Source organism: Gadus chalcogrammus, chromosome 15, assembly GCF_026213295.1.
Source record: "Gadus chalcogrammus isolate NIFS_2021 chromosome 15, NIFS_Gcha_1.0, whole genome shotgun sequence".
Lineage (NCBI taxonomy): Eukaryota > Metazoa > Chordata > Actinopteri > Gadiformes > Gadidae > Gadus > Gadus chalcogrammus.
In genome coordinates, this window is record NC_079426.1 from 9332224 (window position 1) to 9338866 (window position 6643).

Sequence of the window (6643 nt, forward strand, 5' to 3'; positions counted from 1 at the left end):
AGAGGACTGATGCCACGCTTGTTAATGACTGACTGGGAGACTATATCCATCGGCAACAAGATCATTCTGGTTGTGTCAGGTGTGTGATAACATCGGAGCTTTGACGTGTCAACAACTGAAAACAATGACTGTTGAGGCAACCAGTAATACCGATGCTTAGAGACCTTCTAAGCTTACTTTAAAGAAATATGTATTATCCTATTTATTGATAGATATATATTCAGGTTAGTTTAGCTATAGGGATAGGGTTAGTATTAGGGTTTGGGTTGGATTATAATGCTATAACATTATTCTAAATAGATCAGAATTCGTCATAAAATTAAAGCAAACCAGCATAGACTTTTTTCAATTCATCGATTCATTCTTGGATCTTTTAGTTTCCCCTCCCATCATATTTTACTGGTATTTTTGAAAGTGCTATTCACATCCATTACAGTTTAACTGTTAGATTAAACTGTATTGCTTGGTTGGTTACATCTGCTGCAGAATCTTGTAATCAGCAGCCAGAACCTCAACAGACTATCTGCTTGCCTGATCCTGCTGGTTTACCTATACGAAGTCCCAAGTGCCATTATCAGTCAAAACAGGTAATCATAAACTGATTAATTTGTAAAAACCCCAAACATAATGCATAACGTTTAAAGTTCAAAACCTTCAACTAAGGCAACAGCATTCAAGCAACAGATTTGTTTTGCAGCTAATATGACCGGTCACATAATATTCAAAATAAATATGTATTTACTTAAACCATTTACCCAGCTCACATCTACAAATTTGGACAGATAGCCAAGATAGATAGACAAGTATTAATTTGCATATGTTTTAATATTATTACTTAAACGTCATTGACATTTCCATATGTTTATGTCCCATATATGGACCTAAAACCTTTAAGATTGGTGCATTTGTAATGTGTATATTGAATACTGAATACTGTATACTGAAAATACTACTGAAAAAGGGTGAATGCAATTGTAATAGTGTAGAAAATGTTTTTATTTTGCCTCTTAATCCTGCAATACAGTGGGAAAAGCATTAAAGAGCCATCAGGTGGGATGTAGGTGGCCACTCTAATGGAGCTACTGGTTTTAAAGTATCCAGACGCAGCTGGTCAGATTTAAAACTAGGGGCCTCCTTTCTCTGGATTCAAGAGAAATGTCCACACATGTTTGCCTTTATCCAAGTCCAAGGACACCTAACCCTGCTTCCTTTTTTTTCTATCATTGCTGTATGTACCGGTCCCAGCTGGCTGTCATGCTCAGTGTAGGCTTAAGTAGGTCAGTTATTGGGGAGGTTAACATGTTGCCTGCAAAACAACCAAGACTCTTTTTTTAAAACTTTGTGCCTGACTGAAATATACTGTTCCTCAGAATCACGATATCCTGACAAGCCTGCTTATGGCCTAATGTTTTGCACTGCTGAGTTGTGCTTCTTTAACAAACATAACGGACATAATGATAGTACATTCAAATTTACTGAACAAGACATGCGGTTGACGATGATGAGGCCAGCCAGAGTGACCGTTGTCACGACCTCGGATAAACCAACCGGCTCTCTGACGGGCTGGATGTGTACGAGGGGCGTTTGGAGCGGTGACCAATCCCTGAAAGTGACAAAGTGGGGTGTGGTACAAATCCTTTATTTTGATTGGATGTCGGTCCCAAACACTACCAAGGCATAAACAAAATCAACATGCATATAGCAATAAGCCTCGTTTCCTAACTAAGAGTTACAAACTTATGTCTACACATGTGTTTTTATCCGCTGGAGCTAAAATGATTAGTTACCCAGGCCAGGGTGGTAGGGTATACTTTATATTGTATGCTGCCATCACTGCCCTGAAAAAGCTCACTACCTTATGTTTCATGGGGTGTTGTGTTTGTGTTGATGTACTTTGTGTTCTTCATAATAAATTATCTATTCATCTATGTGATGAACGCCGGTGGCAATAGATTCCTCTCTGCATTACAACAGAACTCTTTTTTTAATCTATGCTTTTATCTATCAACCAATCATACAAACTTGATTCCTACCCATATACCAAAAAAAATTCTCGGTTATAATGTATTTTAGTTCGAGAAGGTAATATACGATCTATTGACACACACTCACACATCCAGACTGGGACACCAGAGGGAACGTAGCAGCTGGGTGTGAAATCCTATCCTCAGCCGGTTGAAACTGAAGCAGCAGGTTTGACATCCAATGAATGTAGTCGTCCCACTACTGGTGAAGTACTGTAGTACTACGATGATGCAACGGAAATAGTTTTCGAGAAGGCCTGCATTGGGCATAACCCAGTTATTATTGGTTCGAAATAATATGGATGCTAGGGTAAATTAAGTCTTGATTAGAAGTAGCCTATAGATCTAGACAATTTCTGCTTTCAGTGCAATGGGGGATCCATTACTTAAGTTATTTCTGAAATAGTACTGTTGGATGTTGCAATGTTGAATGTTGGAAAGGGAACTGAATAACTGTTTTCTGTATGTAGGTAAAGGTAGAGTAGTAGTTTAAAAACATTTTTATAATATTTATTGTTGTAAAACCTATTTTGGAAGAAAACGAAAAGCTATATATATAAAATAAACTGTATATCTAATAATTAAATTCTGCCTGAATTAAGTGATTGGATTTTCTAGCTGTTCTATCTGTACACATCCTTGCACAACCTACTCATTGTGCATGACCGTAGTCTTCCAAAAGGCTCCAAATTGCCTACGTAGTCATTTTTACAAGCGTAGGCTACAATCCATAAATTCACTTGAAAAATCAACCTGCCTGCAATGTCATTGTTTGTCATGAAGGTGTCAGTATTGTTTAAGATAAAACAAAGTGATTAATTTTCTTTCATTATACATGGCTCATCTCATAAACACATGTGGTTTATTATGTATTTTTTTAATCAGGTTAATTAATAAGAAGGCGAGTTGATTTTAATCACACATATTTTACTGACCTACATATGATAGGCCTATTAAAGTTACTGTTATGTTTAAGATGTATCTTCTTTACCCTGTAATGTTTCAGATGTAAATCCTTTACACTGTAATGTACTGAGAACTCAGGGATGGAGGATAAGTGCATGTTCAGTAATGGAGAACTGGGATGAGGGGTCAAAGTTCTCGGGCCGATGCATTGAGTGTTGTGATTGGTCCGTGCATGGGCGGGAAAGCCACACCGTGTGGGAATATAATCTGCGGCCTGATGCCAGGTCAGAGGTTATTTTCAAACCAACTCAGGTTTTGTTATTATTTCTGTGCAATTGATAATAAAGTCTTTATCCTCAAACCTTCTCCTTCTCTCGTATTTTGTTAGTGTTATAGTGTGGGTTTTCATCAACAATGATTAATAAATGGGCCTAAATCTTCTTTAGCCATGCCTAATGTGAATATCAGTCTGATTTCTGCAAATATATATGCTATGGCTGGAGTAATAGTCACAGGTCATTCCTAATTAGTTATTTCTGATTGGCCGTCGGTAAGCCTTTGATAGTCTGTGCTTGGTGCTCAACAAAAACATAAGTGAGGTCCTGCAGTGACGCTAGCAGAAAGCCTTTCACATTATGGTTACATAAGAGAACAGGGTTTAGTGCGATTGGGCTGGGGAGGTATTAAAGGCTTTCACATTCTTTTTGGAAAGCAGAACCGATCAGTTATATCGCTTATGTTAGTAGCTGCGAGGCACAGACTGGTAAGGCAGAAATATGTTTCATTGCTCTATAACTTCACAAAGTTAACACTTAAGATGAAATAATCAATTTCCAATGCTTAATAATCTCTTTGGTTACTGAATAGAGGGTACAAGACATGAATGCTATTTATTTTCCAAATTACAAGATGTTTATGGAGAGGCATGGGAAATAGTTAAAGCCATGTATGTTGTGATGTGATTACAGCTGTATCCTGATGAATGTGCACCATTGGAGCAGAGAGGAGAGAGAATGGTAACCGTGACGGGCACCCTGAAGGCAGTTAGCCTGTTCATCTTGGAGCTGCTCAGCTCCTTTACCGACTGGTTCCTAACCAAACCAGCCTGGGCCCAGCTCGAGGTACTGGAGAACACAGAACTCAAGACCACCGGAGGCAGTGAGTCCGTCAACATTCACCATTGCTAAAGGGGCTGGGTAGTCGGGGTAGCTAGGGGGTTTGAGGTGGTCTCCCAAGGTTCAGGGGCCCATATCCAATGCCATTTTCTTTTTTTACTAAGTCACTTAAATAACAGTTAAAAGCTAAATGACTGAATAGTAAGGCGCATTCATACATCTGCATCGACTAACCACAAGAGTTGTGTCCAAACTAACTAGACTTGATAATGAAACAATCACACTTGATGTGTGTGTGTGTGTGTGTGTGTGTGTGTGTGTGTGTGTGTGTGTGTGTGTGTGTGTGTGTGTGTGTGTGTGTGTGTGTGTGTGTGTGTGTGTGTGTGTGTTCAGTCCATGAGAAGCACAAGGCCAAGTCTCTGTGGGAGAAGAGAGGGGCGGTGGTGATGGTGGTGCGGAGACCTGGGTGACTGTTGTGCAGAGAGGCACGTGACGAAACCCATTCAGGCAGCACAGCCACAAGAGGACACTATTACCACATTACTACTTCAATATAAATGTGCATCACTTCGGACTAAGCCTCGTTAATTAATTACCTACACATCACGGTACATATAACCTTAAATGAATGGTCTCTCTCCCTCTCTCTCCATCTATATCTCTGTCTCAGCGCCCCCCTCCGTCTCGCTCCCTCTCTCTTGTTCTCTCCTTCTCTTTGTGTCTCACTATCCAGGAGGCCTCTGAGATCTCCTCTCTGAGGTCCCAGCTGCAGGAACTGGACATCCCTCTCCTTGCTGTGGTCAAAGAAAACAAGGGCAGGGAATTGGACGACTTCAAGCAGTACTTTGCTGGGAACGTCTACCTGGACCAGAAGGTCTGCTCTCTCTCTCTCTCTCTCTCTCTCTCTCTCTCTCTCTCTCTCTCTCTCTCTCCATATATATATATATATATATATATATATATATATATGATAGGACCTTCTAAAACTAAGAGTGGATGAAGCTTTCAGGGGGGAATAGTCGAGTATATTGTTTGAGTCCCAGCAGAAAGGTTCTGGCTTCGAACCCCATTCCTCCCACTCTACCTGTAGGCATCGTCAACCAAGATTTCAAACACCTACCTGCACATTAATGACATTTCTTAACATGTATCGTGTGTGTGTGTGTGTGTGTCTGTGTGTTTTTGTGGGTTTCAATCCTTAATCATCCAGAGAAATAACTTACTAACTAACTAATAACTAAACTGACTGAAAGATAACCCAGTGTTTTGTCTTCATGGGGTTTAGAGGAACTTTTACGGCCCTCGAGAGCGCTGGATGTTGTTCTCCATGTTCCTGCGGGTGGGGGTGTGGCAGAACCTCTGGAGGGCCACCCGGAGGGGCTTCATGGCAAACCTCAGAGGAGAAGGACTCGTCCTAGGGGGAGTGTTCGTTATCGGGCCTGGAGATCAGGTACAAATAGAAATATGAAAATTACAGCTGTGACTATTTGAATACCTTTGACCAACAGAGAGTTACAAAGGCATACAAACACAGACACGCACAAACACACACACACACACACACACACACACACACACACACACACACACACACACACACACACACACACACACACACACACACACACACACACACACACACACACACACACACACACACATACACACACACACACACGCACGCACGCACAAACACACTCAAACACACACACACACACGCACACACAAAGAAGTAATTTAGCAGTAACTTTGCTAAGTCGCTTTCCAATGCGACTTACAGGGAATTTAGATACTTGTCCTTAAGGAGCAGGTAGGTAGGTGATGTATGTAGCTCAAGGATGCCCTATTCAGGTTAGGCTACTGACATTTAGGTTACCTTTCAACCCTAACCACTCGACGATCCTGCCTTTAGATCTGTTTCTGATCTAAAGGGAGAGATGGCTGTAGTTGTTTTGTTCATCTTGTTTGTTTCAGGGTGTACTACTGGAGCACCGCGAGAGAGAATTTGGGGATAAGGTTAATCTGCTGGCGTTACTGAGAGCGGCCCGTCAGATCCCAGAGGGTCCGAGCCCTGGCAAATGAAGCTCCCAACGCTGAGCAATGGACTGTTTGCTTCATTGTAGTTGGTTTGTTTTTTATGTTAGTGTTTGGAGCATGTATATAGTAGCATGTGTGGATCGATGATGTCTTTATCTCACTTTCTCTGTAGGGCCTCAAATAGTGAGTAAAAATAATCAAGGGGTGACCTTGAAATATATATCAGTGCCTTTAATGTCTTTTTGTAAAGTTGTTTCATTCTTTTTCTTGATGGGCGTGTTTACATGCCATTGCATGACTATGCTACATACTATTATTAAATATTTTACAATAAATACTTCATGATAATACAAATAATAATACTAATAATACTAACTATGATAATTATATTAATGATACAATTATAATGCCATTTTAACTGTCCACTTTAACTGTTTGTCGATGTACCTGACCTTTCTTTTGGTTTGTGGTTAATTCCTTTGTGTTTTAATGAAGAGTAGTTTCCCAAACTGAGAGGGGACTGTTCTGATGGCTATACACACAAAGCCCAGTTAGGTTAGA

General features: G+C 40.4%; 1 pseudogene; it reads left to right on the forward strand.

The window, feature by feature from the left end:
* Nucleotides 1-3943: 3943 nt before the first annotated feature.
* On the forward strand, nucleotides 3944-6127 carry LOC130404982 (peroxiredoxin-like 2A; annotated as a pseudogene).
* Nucleotides 6128-6643: the final 516 nt, after the last annotated feature.